The sequence below is a fragment of the Triticum aestivum genome, chromosome 5B, assembly GCF_018294505.1.
Source record: "Triticum aestivum cultivar Chinese Spring chromosome 5B, IWGSC CS RefSeq v2.1, whole genome shotgun sequence".
Classification (NCBI taxonomy): Eukaryota; Viridiplantae; Streptophyta; class Magnoliopsida; order Poales; family Poaceae; genus Triticum; species Triticum aestivum.
This window is the reverse complement of record NC_057807.1, coordinates 557,804,033-557,824,807: the sequence shown is the minus strand read 5'-3', so window position 1 is coordinate 557,824,807 and position 20,775 is coordinate 557,804,033.

Here is a 20,775-nt window from a genome sequence, read left to right as displayed (position 1 = left end):
TGCCATGGACTTTGGCTTTTCTTGGCCGAGGTGTCGGGCAAGCCATTCATCGCGAATGCTATGTTTAAAGGCTGCGAGAACCTCGGTGTCCGGACAATCAACAATTTGTTCCTTTTTTATTAGGAACCGTGTCCAGAATTTTCTGGCTGACTCTCCGAGCAACTGGGCTATGTGACTGAGGTCATCAGCATCCGGAGGTCGGATATAAGTGCCCTGGAAGTTGTCTATAAAGGCATCCTCCAGGTCTTCCCAACTTCCAATAGAGTTTACTAGGAGGCTGTTTAACCAGTGATGAGTTGGTCCCTTAAGTTTGAGAGGGAGGTATTTGATGGCATGTAGATCGTCACCGCGAGCCATGTGAATGTGGAGAAGAAAATCTGCAATCCATACTGTGGGATCTGTTGTGCTGTCGTATAATTCGATGTTCACGGGTTTAAACCCTTTTGGGAACTGGTGCTCCATGACTTCGTCAGTGAAGCATAGGGGGTGTGCGGCGCTTCTATATCGGGCCACGTCACGATGCAGTTCAAATGGAGTTCGTATGCGGTTTTCAGCCTGGGTGAAGTTGTGCTTGTCGCGCCAGGCTTGATGGCCGTCTTCTCGTGCTGGAGCACGCCCGCTTGATCCATATATTGATCTGGTCTGACCGGCTCTATTAGCCAGGTCCCGTCGTAGGTCGTAAGTGTATCCTGCAGCTGTTGTCTCTCTACCTTTATGGTGGGGTGGTGCAGGCTGGTGTTCGGCTTGAATTGCCGCTCTGTCCCAGCCACATGGTGGTCGGTCAGCTCTATCGGTAGCATTACGCATGGCGGTCTAGGCTCTGGGGCCTTGTCATCGAATTGGGGTAGCAGCTTGCCCTTCGGGTAACTCTTGGTTTGGCGTTCGAGGTCGTATTCCTTGGCTACCAGGACATCAGTCCATCTGTCATTGAGCAGATCCTGATCAACTTGAAGCTGTTGTTGCTTCCTTTTCAGGCTTCTTGCCATGGCTATTAGCCGGCGCTTAAAGCACTCTTGTTCGAAGGGTTCCTCTGGCATGATGAATTCTTCATCGCCGAGGCTCTCGTCTTCTTCGGAGATCGGTACGTAATTACTATCCTCCGAGCCCTTGTTCCCAATGGGATCGTCGGGGTTGACTTGCCCCTCCTCCCAACCATCATGATCGGATGTTGGTTCGATAGGGGCTTCTTGATCTTCGGTGTTATCCGAAGTATTGTTGTCTTTGCTGCCGGTATTGCTGTCTTTTTCGTGCCGCGATTTAGAGTGGCGCCGCTGACATCGACGCTTCGGTGGTGCCATAGGAGGCTTGTCTTCGAGTGGATCCTTCCCCCATTTGCCGTCATCCTCTTTGGGAGTGTCCACCATGTATACGTCATATGTGGAAGTAGCCGTCCAGCGTCCGGTAATCGGCAGGTTCTGGCTTTGCTCTTCTCCGGCATCCTCGTCCATACCATCGATGTCTTCGGAAGCATAATCAAGCATGTCGGTTAAGTCTTAGACAATGGCTATGAAGTGGGTGGTGGGTGAGACATAAAGTTCCCCGCTCTCAGCCCCTAGTGCGGGCTGGGCATAGTTCGGCAGCGATCCTTCTGTGATGGTGAGAGATCGCATTAAGTCTAGAACCTCGTTTAAGCGTGAGGTTTGAATAGGGAAGCGAGAATCCGTGGAGCGGGGTGGGACATGAGTTCCCTGGCCGAGCTCGTATAACACAGACCTCGAGAGTTCGGAGCTGGTGTGCGGAGGTGAGTCCAGCTCGATAAGGATAGAGGGAGCCCGGAGTGACTTCGGGCTGGCCAGTGAAATGACCCCCTCCATATCTTCGGTGTTGAGCTCTATGCTATGGAGAGTCCGGCGGGCTCTAAACTCCCGTCTTCGGACTCGGCGAGGTGTTCCGGATGATAGTCAAAGGTTTTAGTTTTTGGTTTCCTCCGACTCATAGTAAATACCACGCCTTTGACCTTTTTGAATTGGGGGGTCGCACATCTCCAACACGAAGCACTTGGAACCAATATCCTGAGATAAACTTTTAGCAAACGATATTAGTTTGACTAACCACATTGTCATCACACCAAAATAGTTTAAGTGCCACTTGCACTTTCACCTATCATTTGGCTCCCTAAGGGCATCTTCGACGCTGACCCATCCATTGGTCTGTGGATAGCGGAAACATTCTGCGGGCATGAATGCGGGAGCTAGCCATCTAATGTTATCATGTATATGCGTCAGTAAATGGAAGTTTCAACTAGAAATAAAGTCTGATCCATAGCACACGCCGGATCACACCAGCACCAGATTACATGCTCGATCACAACCAAAAAGAGACAAGTATTCTTAAGTTTTCTGCCCTGCCAGACTGGCAATCCAAGCCTCCACGCTCAAGGTGTCGTCGCTGCCGCGTATGTAGCCTCATGCTCCTACTCCGTTGACGCCACCTCTTCCTCCTCCTTGTCTATCGCCTCCAACTCATCTTTCTGCCTCTGCAACATCTTCTAATGGACAGCTTGCACGATCATCCTTGGGTCGGCATCCAAAGACTCCAAATAGAAAGACAACATCTTTGCGTCCTCCACGTCGGCTGCGATTGTCACCTTCTTTTCTTCGAGCATCGCCTTCTTCTCCTCGAGCATGACCTTGTTCTCTTTGATCATGGCCCTCTTCTCTTTGAGTGCTAGCTTCATCTCGGTTGCCTTCATCAACAGTCTAAACCTCTCCGCCTTTTTTCTCATCGATGTACAAGCACTTGACATATGCCTCCTTCTTGGACGAGATGTCCTCGAACCTCACCGTCATCTTGACCACCGCACCTTCTCGCTTCACCCTCTCTTCCTCTCACTTTTTTCTCTAAAATCCTCTTCTAACCTTCTTGGGTGGTTCTTTGTTGGATCGGTTGGGTCACCGGTTTCTTTCTAGGTGGCTAGGCCAAAAATCTTGGCTATGTATACGTTTCATTTTGGTTGCCCATTCAAATCCAACCAACAATGCATGATGGTGAATTTTTTTTCTCCAACTTCTTGAACACCGTACACTCACAAGAAGGCTACAAAATAAAACATTGTCAACAAAATTATGCATAGTCGGCTAGTGATCAACAGGTCTATGCATATCCGACCACCAAACTACGCATATCCGGCTAGTGATCAACAAAACTTTGCATATCTGGACAAGGATCAACAAAACTATGCATATTCGGCCATAAAACTATGCATATCCGATAAATGATCAACAATACTATGCGTATCCGGCTAGTGATCAACAAAACTATGCATATACGTCTAGTTTTCAACAAAACTATACATATCCGGTTAGTGACCAACTGAATTATGCATATCCGGCTAGTGATCAACTAAACTATGCATATCCGGCCAAATGAAATTACTTGCTTGGTGATTTGCGCACCACTAGGCCACCATGCGATGAGATGAGCCAACTGGCCTCAATACTTCAACACGGCCTCTTGGATGGTGTACCATCGATGGTTGAGGGACTTCGATTCACCACTACGGATGACCGTTTGGAGTAGCGTGTGAAATGCTTGTCCTCATGGAACCATGTGTGAATGATGGCCCAAGAAGTTGAGCCATTTTGCTCCATGCCATGGATTAGGTCGAGGCTAGTGGCAACCATGCATCACACAAACAGCTCATCCTCCCGCATGTCGAAGCTTACTCCTCTACCCTTCTTCTTCGGACCGCTGGCAAAATCATCCGGACCATCGTCCTTGCCATACTCCTCCGCCGCCGCCAGTTCGGTGACCCAATCCTATGTACGCATGTCGGTCTGGGTGTAGGACTGTGTTTCGTTTTGGGTGTAGCCCTGCTTCCTGTGGGTGTAGTTGCCAGACATGGTGGGATCTGAGTCTTTCACATGCCCGTCCTCATAAGCACCTCCTCCGCCGCCTCCATCGTGCATGATGTCAAACATCTCCCTCTCCCCGCCGTCGTATGCCTTCTTCCTCGCTTTAGTAGTGAACAATGTGTGAGCACCCATGATGTCAAATAATTTTAGTAAATGATAAGCCCGAAGCCCAGTAGCCCCCGAGCCTTAATGTAGGCAAGAGTGGCCGAATTAAAGATCGATATCCGGAGTAAAATCACAAATTATGTGTAATGATTCTATGTATCCAAGTACTGTACATCATTAATACTTGGATCCGCACTGTACAAAACTTTGTTGACCGACAATCAGCTTCAACCTCCTTGGCCAGTAGCCGGGGAGTGTTTGTCCTACTTTATAAAGCCTTTATAAGGGCAAAGATTTATGGCAAACAAGGCAATCCAGTCATATGGTTTTATAAACAAAGGTACACGGAGAGATATGTTATATTACTATTAACCTAAGAAACATCTTCCAAATAAAATAGTCCCACTATCAGTTCCTTTCTTTGGGTTGTCATGCTGACCATGATCATGAGGATTTAGTGTGGGGAAAGTTTCCGAACTCTATGGTATTAATGAACCGAAATCTTCACTTCTGTTGTTGCCGACCAATTATATCCTTTAAGAGCGCTAGCTTTCGGCTTCACCCAGTCTAAGGTACTAACTCGGATGACCCAGTAGTAACAATCACAGAGGTGCTCCCTTTATCGCACAATCGGGAACGTAGGGGTAAGCACAGGAGCCAGGCAACCCAGCTTGGCCAAAATATTAAGTCAAATTGATGCATATTTATGGCTTTATAACAATAATTACAGAAGACAACGCCTATAATAAATACAAATGCCGATAATGTGTTTATTTTGACTCCGTTGCGACCGTTTATCAGTTGAAAGTGGCCCATTGTCGGCTTCTACCCCCTAGTAGATGCTATGTAGGGTGTTTCCATAATAGCAAAACAACCCTTAGCCAACGTCTCGGTGCCCGAAGGTGGTTGTGTTAACGGAAACGAGGCAATCAAATATGCGGGCTTTATAACTTTCACTTAGTCATAGGAGCCTTAAACTGGGGAAGCTAGCAATGAGCCCGGTTAGTGTTTGGCACCGACTAAAGTCTAGCCATTAACACTTCGGCCAATCTTATGAAAGGCCCATCGTTTAACACAGGGTAATCAATATCGATCTATAGTTTGACAACGTCATCGGATCACTGACCAGTTTACGCCCATTGTGACAGTCAGTTTTTGGCTTTCTCCACTGAGGTGCTTAACCATTCGAGATGGAAGCACCATTGCAGTGGTTCTCCCTTTGCACACGTAGTCGAACAAAACGGAACATAGGAGGCAAGCATAGGAGCCAGGCAACCCAACTATTGACCGAAGACATAGTTCAAAACCGATGCATATATAGCAATATCCTAGAATGTTATTGCCGAGGAGTCCATGAAGTACCTTGGCTTTTGGTGGGCTCGGCTCAAGTCACAGCCGCGCGTTCATTTTGCCGAAGTTTTAGAGGTGTTTGGCGTTGTACTGCAAGACTTATGTTGGAAACACACAAATAGGTTAAAATTGGCATAAGCTTGGAAAACCAAAAGACTTCAGTAAAAACTTTAAGTCCGAACTAAATCAAGTTTTTGGTGCCAATCCGAAAATTGGTCTTAAAGTTTTTTGTGCTTCTGTCATGCTTTAACATGACACATCCGATCTCTAGACTGCAAGTAGGTCAGCATCGGCTTCAATCTCTGTATCCCAAAGGCGGAGTGCTTCTACGAGGCCAGTTTAGCGACCTAAACTCGAGCGGCTTTAGAGAGAAGCCATGCTATCCAACTATTGATCATACACTTGAGTCGAAAAAAAGAGTGGTAGAAAAAGACTTTGCAACGACCAAGAAGAAAATGCATTTACTATAAAACGGCTCATATAAATTTTAAGAGCCCCCAGTTAACATGGGTAAAGGGAGTTTCTTTTAACAAACAAGGTATGTGAGCGTGGTTGAACCGAACACAAATAAAAAATTTAAAACTTTGAGCATGAAAGTGACTTAGCTGGTTAATGTGCTTGGTGTCGATGCACGACCCAAGCTTACGGCGGAACGAGGTCCTGCTAGCTCTTGAGCATGCGTTGGTTTTTCCCTTGAAGAGGAAAGGGTGATGCAGCAAAGTAGCGTAAGTATTTCCCTCAATTTTGAGAACTAAGGTATCAATCCAGTAGGAGGCTCCTCACAAGTCCCACACGCCTACACAAACAAACAAGAACCTCGCAACCAATGCAATAAAGGGGTTGTCAATCCCTTCACGAAAACTTGCAAAAGTGAGATCTGATAGAGACAATATGATAAGATAAATATTTTTGGTATTTTTATGATATAGATTGGAAAGTAAAAGATGCAAATAAAAGTAGATGGAAAACTTATATGATAAAAGATAGACCCGGGGGCCATAGGTTTCACTAGTGGCTTCTCTCAAGATAGCATAATTATTACAGTGGGTGAACAAATTACTGTCGAGCAATTGATGGAAAAGTGCATAGTTATGACATTATCTAGGCATGATCATGTATATAAGCATCACGTCCACAACAAGTAGACCGAAACAATTCTGCATCTACTACTATTACTCCACACATCGACCGACTCCTACTTGCATCTAGAGTATTAAGTTCATAAGAATAGAGTAACGCAATAAGCAAGATGACATGATGTAGAGGGATAAACTCATGCAATATGATATAAACCCCATATTTTTATCCTCGATGGCAACAATACAATACGTGCCTTGCTGCCCCTGCTGTCACTGGAAAGGGACACCGCAAGATTGAACCCAAAGCTAAGCGCTTCTCCCATGGCAAGAAAGATAAATCTAGTAGGCCAAACCAAACTGATAATTCGAAGAGACTTGCAAAGATAACCAATCATACATAAAAGAATTCAAAGAAGATTCAAATATTTCTCATAGATAAACTCGATCATAAACCCACAATTCATCGGATCTCGACAAACATACTGCAAAAAGAATTACATCGAATAGATCTCCAAGAAGAGGAAGGAGAACTTTGTATTGAGAATCAAAGAGAGAGAAGAGGCCATCTAGCTAATAACTATGGACCCGAAGGTCTGTGGTAAACTACTCACAACTCATCGAAGAGGCCTTGGTGGTGATGGAGAGGCCCTCCATGGTCGATTCCCCCTCCGACGGAGCGCCAACGAAGGCTCCAAGATGGGATCCCGCGGATAAAGAAGGTTGCGGCGGTGGAAATAGTTTTTCGTGGTGCTCCTGGATGTTTTCTGGGTACGTAGATATATATAGGCGAAGGAAGTCGGTCAGGGGAGCCACAAGGGGCCCACGAGGAAGGGGGGCGCGCCCACCCCGTTAGGATGCGTCGGCCACCCTCGTGGCCTCCTCAGCTGCTTCTGGACGTCCACTCCAAGTCTCCTGGATTGCGTTTGTTCCAAAAAGATCACTCCCGAAGGTCTCATTCCGTTTGGACTCTGTTTGATATTCCTTTCCTTCGATATACTGAAATAGGCACACAAAAAACAGCAATTCGGGTTGGGCCTCCGGTTAGTAGGTTAGTCCCAAAAATGATATAAAAGTGTAGAGTAAAGCCCATAAACATCTAAAACAGGTAATATAATAGCATGGAACAATAAAAAATTATAGATACATTGGAGACATATCAGGTCCCAGCCCCCAAGCCGGTCCCATGGTGGCAGAGCAAAGAGCCCGGCACACCGAAGTGGCGACATAGCAAAGCCAGTGTGGTGAGGTGGAACCCCCACTCCGTCCGAGGCGACGGAGCAGGCCGGCAGTATGACGCCGAAGCTCCCGGTGTGGGTTAATGAAATGATGACGAAGCCCTGGTCCAGCCGAGGTACCGTGGTACGTCGGTGCATAGAGGTGACAGCGCTGCCCAACCCGGATCATTTACATGTGCTCCGGAAATAGTGCAAGCCGGAGATAATAGTAATAATAATAATAAATTAAAAAATTTGTTGCATAATTAATAATTTATGCAAAGTGACTAATAAAAGAAATATGGAAAGTGGCGAAGGCTCCAAGATGGGATCTCGAGGATACAGATGGTTGCGGCGGTGGAAATAGTTTTTCGTTGTGCTCCTGGATGTTTTCTGAGTACGTAGATATATATAGGCGAAGAAAGTCAGTCAGGGGAGCCACGAGGGGCCCACGAGGCAGGGCGTGCCCACCCCCTTAGGGCGCGCTGACCACCCTCGTGGCCTCCTCGGCTGCTTCTTGACGTCCACTTCAAGTCTCCTGGATTGCCTTTGTTCCAAAAAGATCGCTCCCGAAGGTTTCATTCCGTTTGGACTCCGTTTGATATTCCTTTCCTTCGATATACTGAAATAGGCAAAAAAATGGAATTCGGGCTGGGCCTCCAGTTAGTAGGTTAGTCCCAAAAATGATATAAAAGTGTAGAGTAAAGCCCATAAACATCGAAAATAGGTAATATAATAGCATGGAACAATCAAAAATTGTAGATATGTTGGAGACGTATCAAAGCATCCCCAAGCTTAATTACTGCTCGTCCTCGAGTAGGTAAGTGATAAAAACAGAATTTTTGATGTGGAATGCTACCTAGCATAATTCTCAATGTAATTTATTTATTGTGGCATGATTGTTCACATCCAAATGATTGAAGATAAAAGCTTATAAAACATAAAACTAGTAATACTTTGAAGCATACTAACAAATAATCATGTCCTATCGAAATAGCATAGCCAAAGAAAGCTTATCCCTACAAAATCAGATAGTTAGGCGATGCTTCATCTTTATCACACAAAATACTCTCATCATGCACAACCCCGGTTTCAGCCAAGCAATTGGTTCATACTTTTTAACGCGCTTCAGCTTTTTCAACTCTTACGCAATACACGAGCGCAAGCCATGGACATAGCACTATATGTGGTATATGGTGGTGGTTGTGAGGACAAAAAGGGAGAAGATAGTCTCACATCAACTAGGCGTATCAACGGGCTATGGAGATGCCCATTAATAGATATCAATGTGAGTGAGTAGGGATTGCCATGCAACGGATGCACTAGAGTTATAAATATATGAAATCTCAACAAAAGAAACTAAGTGGGTGTGCATCCAACTTGCTTGCTCACGAAGACCTAGGGCGTTTTGAGGAAGCCCATCATTGGAATATACAAGCCAAGTTCTATAATGAAAATTTTCCACTAGTATATGAAAGTGACAACATAAGAGACTCTCTATCATGAAGATCATGGTGCTACTTTGAAGCACAAGTGTGGAAAAAGAGATAGTAAAATTGTCCCTTCTCTCTTTTTCTCTCATTTTTTTTATTTTGGTGGGCTTCTTTAGCCTCTTTTTTTTGTATGGGCTTCTTTGGCCTCTTTTATTTTTATAAAGTCCGAAGTCTCATCCCGACTTGTGGGGGAATCATAGTCTTCATCATCCTTTCCTCACTTGGGACAATGCTCTAATAATGAAGATCATCACACTTTTATTGATTTACAACTCAAGAATTACAACTCAATACTTAGAACAAAATATGACTCTATGTGAATGCCTCCGGCGGTGTACCGGCATATGCAATGAATCAAGAGTGACATGTATGAAAATTATGAAGGTGGCCTTGCCACAAATACGATGTCAACTACATGATCATGCAAAGAGCAATATGACAATGATGGAGCGTGTCATACTAAACGGAACGGTGGAAAGTTGCATGGCAATATATCTCGGAATGGCTATGGAAATGCCATAATAGGTAGGTATGGTGTCTGTTTTGAGGAAGGTAAATAATGGGTGCATGATACCGGCGAAGGTTGCGCGGCATAATAGAGGCTAGCAAAGTGGAAGGGTAAGTGTGCGTATATCCATGGACTCGCATTAGTCATAAAGAACTCATATACTTGTTGCAAAAGTCTACTTGCCCTTGAAGCAAAGTACTACTACGCATGATCCTAGGGGAAGGGTTGGTAGGAGTTAACCATCGTGCGATCCTGACCTCCACTCATAAGGAAAGCAATTAAAAGAGCATTCCATGCAACAAATTTGTCACACAACTTTTACCATACGTGCATGCTACGGGACTTGCCAACTTCAACACAAGTATTTCTCAATTTTGTAATTACCAATTAGCATGACTATAACATTACCACCTTTATATCTCAAAACAATTATCAAGCATCAAATTGATCATAGTTTTTAATGCACTTTCTATGATAGTTTTTATTATACCCAACTTGGATGCTCATCATTCTAGGACCAAATTTATAACCATAGAAAATACCATGCGGTTCTAAAATACTCTCAAAATAATATAAGTGAAGCATGAGAGATCAACAATTTCTTCAAAATAAACCACCGCCGTGCTCTAGAAAATATAAGTGAAGCACATAGAGCAAAACTATCTAGCTCAAAAGATATAAGTGAAGCACAAAGAGTATTCTAATAAATTCTAAGTCATGTGGGTCTCTCCCAAAAGGTGTGTACAGCAAGGATGATTGTGGTAAACTAAAAATCAAAGACTCATACCATACAAGACGCTCCAAGAAAAACACATATCATGTGGTAAATAAAAATATAGCTCCAAGTAAAGTTACCGATAAACGAAGACGAAAGAGGGGATGCCTTCCGGGGCATCCCCAAGCTTAGGCTTTTGGTTATCCTTGAATATCTTGGGGTGCCATGGGCATCCCCAAGATTAGGCTTTTGCCACCCTTTATTCCATAGTCCATCAAATCTTTACCCAAAACATGAAAACTTCACAACACAAAACTCAACAGGAAATCTCATAAGCTCCGTTAGTACAAGAAAGAAAAACCACCACATAAGGTACTGTAATGAACTCATTATTTATTTATATTGGTGTTAAACCTACTGTATTCCAACTTCTCTATGGTTCATACCCCCCGATACTAGCCATAGATGCATCAAAATAAGCAAACAACACACAAAAACCGAATCTGTCAAAAACAGAACAGTCTGTAGCAATCTGTAACTTTCGAATACTTATGGAACCTTTAAAATCCTAAAAAAATAGGAAGTCCTAGTCAATTTTTCTATTGATCTACAGCAAAATGAATCAACGCAAAAGCACGTTTCTGTGATTTATTGATTTTTTTCTCGTGCGCGCAAAGTTTCTGTTTTTCAGCAGAATCAAATTAACTTTCACCATAAGTTATCCTATAGATTCTACTTGGCACAAACACTAGTTAAAACATAAAAACACATCTAAACAGAAGCTATATTTATTATTTATTACTAAAAAGTAACAAAAATCAAGGAACAAAAATAAAATTGGGTTGCCTCCCAACAAGCGCTATCGTTTAACGCCCCTAGCTAGGCATAAAAGCGAGAATATATCTAAGCATTGTCATCTTTGGCATTCAATTCATAAGTGGCTCGCATAATAGATTCATAAGGTAATTTAATTTTCTTTCTAGGAAAGTGTTTCATGCCTTTCCTTAACAGAAATTGGAATCTAATATTCCCTTCCTTCATATCAATAATTGCACCAATCGTTCTAAGGAAAGGCCTACCAAGAATAATAGGACATAAAAGATTGCAATCAATATCAAGAACGATAAAATCTACGGGCACACATAATTCCTATTTGCAACAATAATAACATCATTAATTCTTCCTATAGGTTTCTTAATGGTGGAATCCGCAAGGTGCAAGTTTAAAGAGCAATCATCAAATTCATGGAAACCTAGCACATCACATAAAGTTTTCGGAATCGTGGAAACACTAGCACCCAAATCACACAAAGCATAACATTCATGATCTTTAATTTTTATTTTTATTGTAGGTCCCACTCATCATAGAGTTTTCTAGGTATAGAAACTTCCAAATTAGGTTTTTTCCTCATAAGATTGCATCAAAGCATCAACAATATGTTTAGTAAGAGCTTTATTTTGGCTATAAGCAAGAGGAGAATTCAACATGGATTGCAACAAGGAAATACAATCTATTAAAGAACAATTATCATAATTAAATTCCTTGAAATCCAAAGTAGTGGGTTCATCACTATGTAAAGTTTTAATCTCTCCAATCCCACTTTTACCAATTTTAGCATTAAGATCAAAATACTCCAAATCATCGGAACGCTTTTTAACTAAAGTTGATTCACTTCCAGTCCCATCATTATCAAGATTCATATTGCAAAACAGGGATTTAATAGGAGACACATCAATAACTTTTAGATCTTCATCATTATTATTTTCTAACCCTTTTGGTTTGGCAGCCATCTTATTAACTAAGGTGGCTTGCGTATCAGAAACATGGGCTAAGGATTTTTCAAGACAAGAAATTTGAGCGTTTAAACCATGAAATTCCTTAGACAAATCATCAAGTTCTTTATTCATGTAACCCAAAAAGTTCTTTTGTTCTTTAAGCTCGTTTCTAAAGAAATTGTTATGCTCAAATTGTAAAGTCATAAAGCTTCTAATATTAGATTCAATCTCTTCTAACCTTTTAAGGTGAAGATCAATGCTCTTAGGTAAAGCCATAAGGGCAAACAGGCACACAAGAGGCAAGCGAAAGAGAGAGAGAGAGAGAAGAACGGAAAAGAGAGGGCGAATAAAACGGCAAGGGTGAAGTGGGGGAGAGGAAAACGAGAGGCAAATGGCAAATAATGTAATGCGAGGGAGATGAGTTTGATGGGTACTTGGTATGTCTTGACTTCAGCGAAGACCTCCCCGACAACGACGCCAGAAATCCTTCTTGCTACCTCTTGAGCATGCGTTGGTTTTTCCCTTGAAGAGGAAAGGGTGATGCAGCAAAGTAGCGTAAGTATTTCCCTTAGTTTTGAGAACCAAGGTATCAATCCAGTAGGAGGCTCCTCACAAGTCCCACACGTCTACACAAACAAACAAGAACCTTGCAACCAACGTGATAAAGGGGTTGTCAATCCCTTCACGGAAACTTGCGAAAGTGATATCTGGTAGAGATAATATGATAAGATAAATATTTTTGGTATTTATATGATATAGATTGGAAAGTAAAAGATGCAAATAAAAGTAGATGGAAAACTTATATGATAAAAGATAGACCCGGGGGGCATAGGTTTCACCAGTGGCTTCTCTCAAGATAGCATAATTATTACGGTGGGTGAACAAATTACTGTCGAGCAATTGATGGAAAAGTGCATAGTTATGAGATTATCTAGGCATGATCATGTATATAGGCATCATGTCCGCAACAAGTAGACCGAAACAATTCTGCATCTACTACTATTACTCCACAGATCGACCGACTCCTGCATGCATCTAGAGTATTAAGTTCATAAGAATAGAGTAACGCATTAAGCAAGATGACATGATGTAGAGGGATGCACTCATGCAATATGATATAAACCCCATATTTTTATCCTCGATGGCAACAATACAATACGTGCCTTGCTGCCCCTGCTGTCACCGGGAAAGGACACCGCAAGATTGAACCCAAAGCTAAGCGCTTCTCCCATGGCAAGAAAGATCAATCTAGTAGGCCAAACCAAACTGATAATTCAAAGAGACTTGCAAAGATAACCAATCATACATAAAAGAATTCAGAGAAGATTCAAATATTTCTCATAGATAAACTTGATCATAAACCCACAATTCATCGGATCTTGACAAACACACCACAAAAAGAGTTACATCGAATAGATCTCCAAGAATAGGAAGGAGAACTTTGTATTGAGAATCAAAGAGAGAGAAGAAGCCATCTAGCTAATAACTATGGACCCAAAGGTCTGTGGTAAACTACTCACAACTCATCAGAAAGGCCTTGGTGGTGATGGAGAGGCCCTCCATGGTCGATTTCCCCTCCGGCGGAGCGCCGGCGAAGGCTCCAAGATGGGATCTCGCGGATACAGAAGGTTGTGGTGGTGGAAATAGTTTTTCGTGGTGCTCCTGGATATTTTCTGGGTACGTAGATATATATAGGCGAAGGAACTTGGTCAGGGGAGCCACGAGGGGCCCACAAGGCAGCGGGCGCGCCCACCCCCTTAGGGCGCACCGGCCACCCTCGTGGCCTCCTCGGCTGCATCTTGACGTCCACTCCAAGTCTCCTGGATTGCGTTTGTTCCAAAAAGATCGCTCCCGAAGGTTTCATTCCGTTTGGACTCCGTTTGATATTCCTTCCCTTTGATATACTGAAATAGGAAAAAAAAAGCAATTCGGGTTGGGCCTCCGGTTAGTAGGCTAGTCCCAAAAATGATATAAAAGTGTAGAGTAAAGCCCATAAACATCCAAAACAGGTAATATAACAGCATGGAACAATCAAAATTTATAGATACATTGGAGACGTATCAGTTCCCAGCCCCCAAGTCGGTCCCGAGGTGGCAGAGCAAAGAGCTCGGCACTCCGAAGTGGCGACATAGTAAAGCCAGTGTGGCGAGGTGGAACCCCCACTCCGTCCGAGGCGACGGAGCAGGCTGGCAGTATGACGCCGAAGTTCCCGGTGTGGGTTAATGAAATGATGACGAAGCCCTGGTCTAGTCGAGGTGACGTGGTACATCGGTACGTAGAGGTGACAACGCTGCCCAACCCGGATCATTTACCTGTGCACCGAAAATAGTGCAAGTCGGAGATAATAGTAATAATAATAATAAATTTAAAAATTGTTGCATAATTAATAATTTATGCAAAGTGACTAATAAAAGAAATATGGCCCGTGTGTTGAACACTCGATGAGGTAGAGCTCTCTCAGTGATGCCGAAGTCCCCAAGGCAACCGAACATGTCGGTATGGCAATTCGACCAACAACATGATCACGCGAGCCGATTTATGCCAATTGGAACGACGACGTCGGCTTGCCGAAGTGACCGCATGACACAGTCGAAGTTCGAAGTCGATTACCTACACATGTAAAATAGTGTGATCCAAAAAATGATTATATATATATAAATCCTCGCATAATTAATTTATGCAAAATAATTTATTTAAAGATATGTGGCATGGTGCCGAAGTCAATGTCGACGCAGGGCGTCGGCGTGATGCGGTAAAGGCATGGCAAAGCCTGAATTCACAGGTCGGTCCGAGTTCTGGATGCGGCGTCCGCCGAACTGTGTACAGAAACTGACCGAATCACCACGCGGCCGTCGTTAATGCGGCCACCATTTTAGAGACCTATGTGTAGAGGATGGAACAGACCAGAGTAATAATTCCTCAGAAAAAATAAACCCAAGCAAGAAAAAATTACTAGGATTAATAGCACCTGGTTTATCTATCGTAGCAATATGAAGAAAGGTTACTACCAAAATTGGGACTCGGTCCGCACATCCCTTGCCTGATGGGCGATGAAGCGACGACATGGCCATGCTAGCATAGGTTGGCTCACCGAGGCAAATCGCCCGGTCTAGCTATCGTGACGAAGCTGGTCTGCTGGTGATCCCAAAGTCTCCGGAGTAGGTTGATTAAGAGAAGCCGAAGCCCCCGGTCTAGCCGAGGTGACAAAGTGGGTCAGTAAGGAGATGTTGCAACTGCCATGTCAGCCGAGGTGTTGGAGCACTGCGGCGTGATGGACATCGGCTTGAAGAAGCAACAAGGCGGCCATGCCAACGCAGGTCATGACTTGTGGCACGGTCAATGTCGGCTTGATGAAGTGACCGTGCGATGATGTCGGTGTGCCCGCTCCGTGTAATCCGTGGGGCAGCGATGTTGGTGATGATTTAGCCTTTGCAATGTTGAACTCTTGTTCGTCTTGCCGAGCTGATGATACGATAAGGTTGGGCTCGGTTCGATGAAGCGTTGATCTGTCTAGCGCAGGTCGGTAGATGTGGAGAAAGGGCTGGTTTGACACCGGCGCGACAGTGAAGATTACCTCCGAAAAGGAGCTAAACTTGTGAGCATGTGTTCGGAGACAAAACACAATACCCTACAAAGAGATTCTTCCAAAAAGTTTATCCAATATCCCGTTCATGAAGAAAGATGAACTCAGTCGGATTCGTATTCGCGCAGAAAACAGATCCGAAAAGTGATGCACTAATCGGAAGGTTCCCAGAGTTTGAACGGTCGGATCGAGCTGAAATTTTGGGAGGTGGCAGATATGAAAATTCCGCAGAAGATGAATGGTAGGATCTTCCAAATGACCTCCGAGCTAGGCTGTAGAGACCACGCCCTAAAATCGTCCAGATTCCCGACCAGACTCGACAGGCCTCCAGTATATCATAGATCACCGAAGATTCCTCCATCGGAACGCGACGAAAATTTACACGATTGTTGTACACTCAATTCCGCACAATTCCACCAGAGCAATTATCAAAGTGACGCTCGAGGAGTTGGTGGCGGTGGATACAGGTTTGTTGTTCAGAAAATCAGCACGGTCGCCCGAGGGCAATGTTGACATTGAGCCCCCGAGCTCCATGGATGACTTTTCCATGGTATCGGTCCAGATTTGAGTTGATGATGCTGAAAGTATCCATCCGATCTTGATGATCTGACGTGGAGAGCGGTCCTTAGTCCAGCCGAGGTGACAAGTCGAGCCGGCGACGAAGAAGGCGACATCAACAATAAAGCTCGGCTCCGATGCGTAGGTTGAAGGAAATATGCCCTAGAGGCAATAATAAAGTTATTATCTATTTCCTTATTTCATGATAAATGTTTATTATTCATGCTAGAATTGTATTAATCGGAAAATTATTACATGTGTTAATACATAGACAAAACATAGTGTCCCTAGTATGCCTCTACTTGACTAGCTCATTAATCAAAGATGGTTAAGTTTCCTAACCATAGACATGTGTTTTCATTTGACGAACAGGATCACTTCATTAGAAGAATGATGTGATGGACATGACCCATCCGTTAGCTTAGCATTATGATCGTTACAGTTTCATTGCTACTGCTTTCTTCATGACTTATACATGTTCCTTAAACTATGAGATTATGCAACTCCCGAATACCGGAGGAACACCTTGTGTGCTATCAAACATCACAACATAAATGGGTGATTATAAAGATGCTCTACAGGTGTCTCCTAACGTGTTTGTTGGGTTGGCATAGATCGAGATTAGGATTTGTCACTCCGAGTATCACAGAGGTATCTTTGGGCCCTCTCGGTAATGCACATCAAAATAAGCCTTGCAAGCAATGTAACTAATGAGTTAGTTACAGGATGATGTATTACGGAACGAGTAAATAGACTTGCCGGTAATGAGATTGAACTAGGTATGAAGATACCGACGATCGAATCTCAGGTAAGTAACATACCGATGACAAAGGGAATAACATATGTTGTCATAAGGTTCGACTGATAAAGATCTTCGTAGAATATGTAGGAACCAATATGGACATCCAAGTTCCGTTATTGGTTATTGACCAGAGAAGTGTCTCGGTCATGTCTACATAGTTCTCGAACCCGTAGGGTCCACACGCTTAACGTTCGTTGACGATATAGTACTACATGAGTTATGTATGTTGGTGAACGAATGTTGTTCGGAGTCATGGATGAGATCACGGAAATGATGAGGAGCTTCAGAATGGTCCGGAGGTAAAGATTCATATATTGGATGATATGGCTAGGCCAAGGGGTCAGGCCCACAGGGCGATAAGTCGGTGCAAAAGGAGTTTTGCAGAGGCCAGGGGCCTAACGCCGGAGACCTTGGCGTCTGGCCCTGGGCCAGACGCCGAGGCCCATGGCGTCTCGGCCAGACGCCAAGGATTGTGTCGTTTGGTCCTGGAGTCCGAGAAGGACTCTTGCCTTTTGGGTGAAACCAACTTTGTGGAGGCTTTTACTCCAAGTTTCGACCCCAAGGCTCAACATATAAATAGAGGGGCAGGGCTAACACCAAGCAGTGTGCCGGGAACCCCGTCCCCTCTAGTTTATCCTCCGTCATAGTTTCCGTAGTGCTTAGGCGAAGCCCTGTGGAGATTGTTCTTCACCAACATCGTCACCACGGTGTCGTGCTGCCGGAACTCATCTACTACTTCCTTCGTCTTGCTGGATCAAGAAAGCGAGGACCTCATCAAGCTGAACGTGTGCTGAACGCGGAGGTGCCGTATGTGCGGTACTTGATCGGGATGGATCGCGAAGGTGTACGACTACATCAACCACGTTGATAAACGCTTCCGCTTTGCGTTCTTTAAGGGTATGAAGATACACTCCCCCTCTCGTTGCTATGCATCTCCTAGATAGATCTTGCGTGATCGTAGGAAAAGTTTTGAAATTACTGCATTCCCCAACATAGATCGTGTCGGAGACGATCCGAATTCCCATCGCCCGTGGCGACTGCCAGCAGGCTCTCAATGAAAGCACCAATGTCGGTGTGAAATCCGGCATATCTCGTAGTAGGGGTCCTAAGCTAGGTGTCTTGGAGCGATGGTAACATGGATACATGGTTTTACCCAGGTTCAGGCTCTCTCGAAGAGATAATACCCTACATCCTGCTTTTGATTGTATTCATATGGGTGTAGTACAGAGTACTTGTATCTACCACGAGATTGTTCTAATGAATATGGGATGATCTATTGACTAGCCTGGCCTCGGTTTATATAACACACCGGAGGCCTAGGCTTTTAGGAGAGTCCTTGGCTTGAGCGCCAAGTCTTGTGGAGTCTTCCTTCTATGCGGCATGGGCTGCCTAACGTGGCCCATTAGTGAATCACCGTGGGGGTCCTCGGCCCGATCCACCTAATTGGGGGACAATGTGGTGAGTACCCCCTAGTCCAGGACACTGTCATCCATGCCTGGATGAGTTGTGTCAAAGAAGACTCCAAGAAGATTAGGGGCATTGCATTTATGTTGATGATGTAAGGCACTTGCCTGGCGGCGAATCCCATGGACTGTCTACTGAGCTGCTTAGCAGCGTGGTAGTATGGAGCCTTGTAATGCTCCGGCCTTGGCGGCGTTTGGACGGTGGGCGACACCATCGGGGTTCCGCGACCTCCACCATGTTCACGACTAGCACGCCCACTGATGACCCACAAGTATAGGGGATCAGAACAGTCTTCGAGGATAGTATTTCACCCAAATTTATTGATTCCACACAGGGGAGCCAATGAATATTTATAAGCCTTAGCAGTTGAGTTGTCAACTCATCACACCTGAGAATCACTTACTTGCATCAATTTATTAGTAGCATAGTAATATGATAGTAGTGATAACAATAGCAACGGTAACAGTAGTAGTGACAGTGCTAGCAGTTTGGTAGCAATCAAGCAGCAGCAGTAACAGTAACTTGAGAAAAGACAATAGTATTAAAGAGTAGGCATGGAGTAGCGATGGATATTTAGATGAGATTCAATATGTAACAGTCACAACATGGAGTGATGCACAATAGGTCCAATTTATCAATCATATTTTCGCATGTATTCTGTATATAGTCATACGTGCCTACGGTAAAACTTGCATGCCATATTTTGCCCTACCCTCACGTGGTAGCGGGGTCCTAATGTAAACTAAGGGTAATTAAGATGCTCTTTTTAATAAATATGGAAAAAAGGTGCTCCTTTTAATAGAGAACCGGAACAAAGCATTAACACAAAGTTAATCCATGAACTCCTCAAGTAAAAGCCATCCCTGTCGATATCCCAATTATTATCACCTTGGGGTCTAGAGTTCAGAATGATGATAGGTGCATACAACTTGCAGGTAAGATCAACATCTCAAATATAGTCATGAAAAGCATAAGTGTTCAGATTTGAAATCATGACATTTGGGCCCTAGTGACAAGCATTAAGCATAACAAAGACATAGCAACATCAATCTCAGAATATAATGGATATTAGGGATCAAGCCCTAACAAATTGTCTCGATTACATAATAAATCTCATCCATCTCCATCTACCTTCAGTATGCCTACCAAGAAATTACTCCCTAATGATGATGAGCATCATAAAATTGTTGATGAAGAAGGGTTGGTGATGACGACGGTGATGAATCCCTCTCTCTAGAGCCTCGAACGGACTCTAGATTAGGGCTTATTACCATATGTTATCCATGTTTGTTAGCCTGCATATTCCTTCTTGGTGTTCATTACCATATGTATTATTATTCATGCTAACACCCTTTGAGGATAACTTATAAATCAAACATTTGTTAGATATACTGCCCATAGCTTGCTTAACTTCTTGGCTATAGTTAGTCTTTGCACTAATGATGCAACGTCTCATCTAGTCTTGATAATAAACATAGCCCTGGAAGACAGCCATTATGATGTGCTTACAACACGACTTTTTTATGAAAAGGAGGATGACCCCCGGCCTCTGCATCTGGGAGATGCATATGGCCATTTTATTGGTTATTCTTGAGGACCTTACAACGTATAACAACAATATGCCCGAATCCGCCATCTTGGCAGCATCTGCCGCTGCTCCTATCCAAATTATGAAGGGGTGAAAGCTGGGCCACATACCCATACCTCTCACCCGAGCCTAACATCTAAAGCCGGAGGCCCCGACCGAGCCATTTGCCGGCTCCGGGGCTCAAACCGGTCTGGCGTGCTCACATGTGTCGTCGGCGCCATCTTCCACCTGTCCATCTTCCCAGCAGATTGAGGTGACAACCTTGGCAGGTCCTCCACCATCGATGCTACCACGATGCCAAACGACAACCTCCACCTACGCGAGCCTTGGCAGGTCGTCCGCCATCGATGCCACCACGACGCCAGCCGACGACCTCCACCTACGCGACTCCATCTCCAAGCAACGGGCATAAATCCATACTAGGAAAGGGCCGCACCACCGCTGTCGCCCACCACCCACAAGCGGCACCCAACCCCAAGGTTCCCAAAGTGGCGCCTTCAAGAAGGGAACGACGCCGTGAGTGCCGCCACCGCCCAACAGAGTTAGGGCTTTCACCCGGGAAACCTAGGGGAAGGTGAAGTGAGGAGATCAGTCCATGCATACGCCTCCAAGGAGGGAAACGACTCCCTGAGGCATCACCGTCGGCGCGGCCGGTCATGGCCGGCCAGGGATTTTGCCCGAACTAGA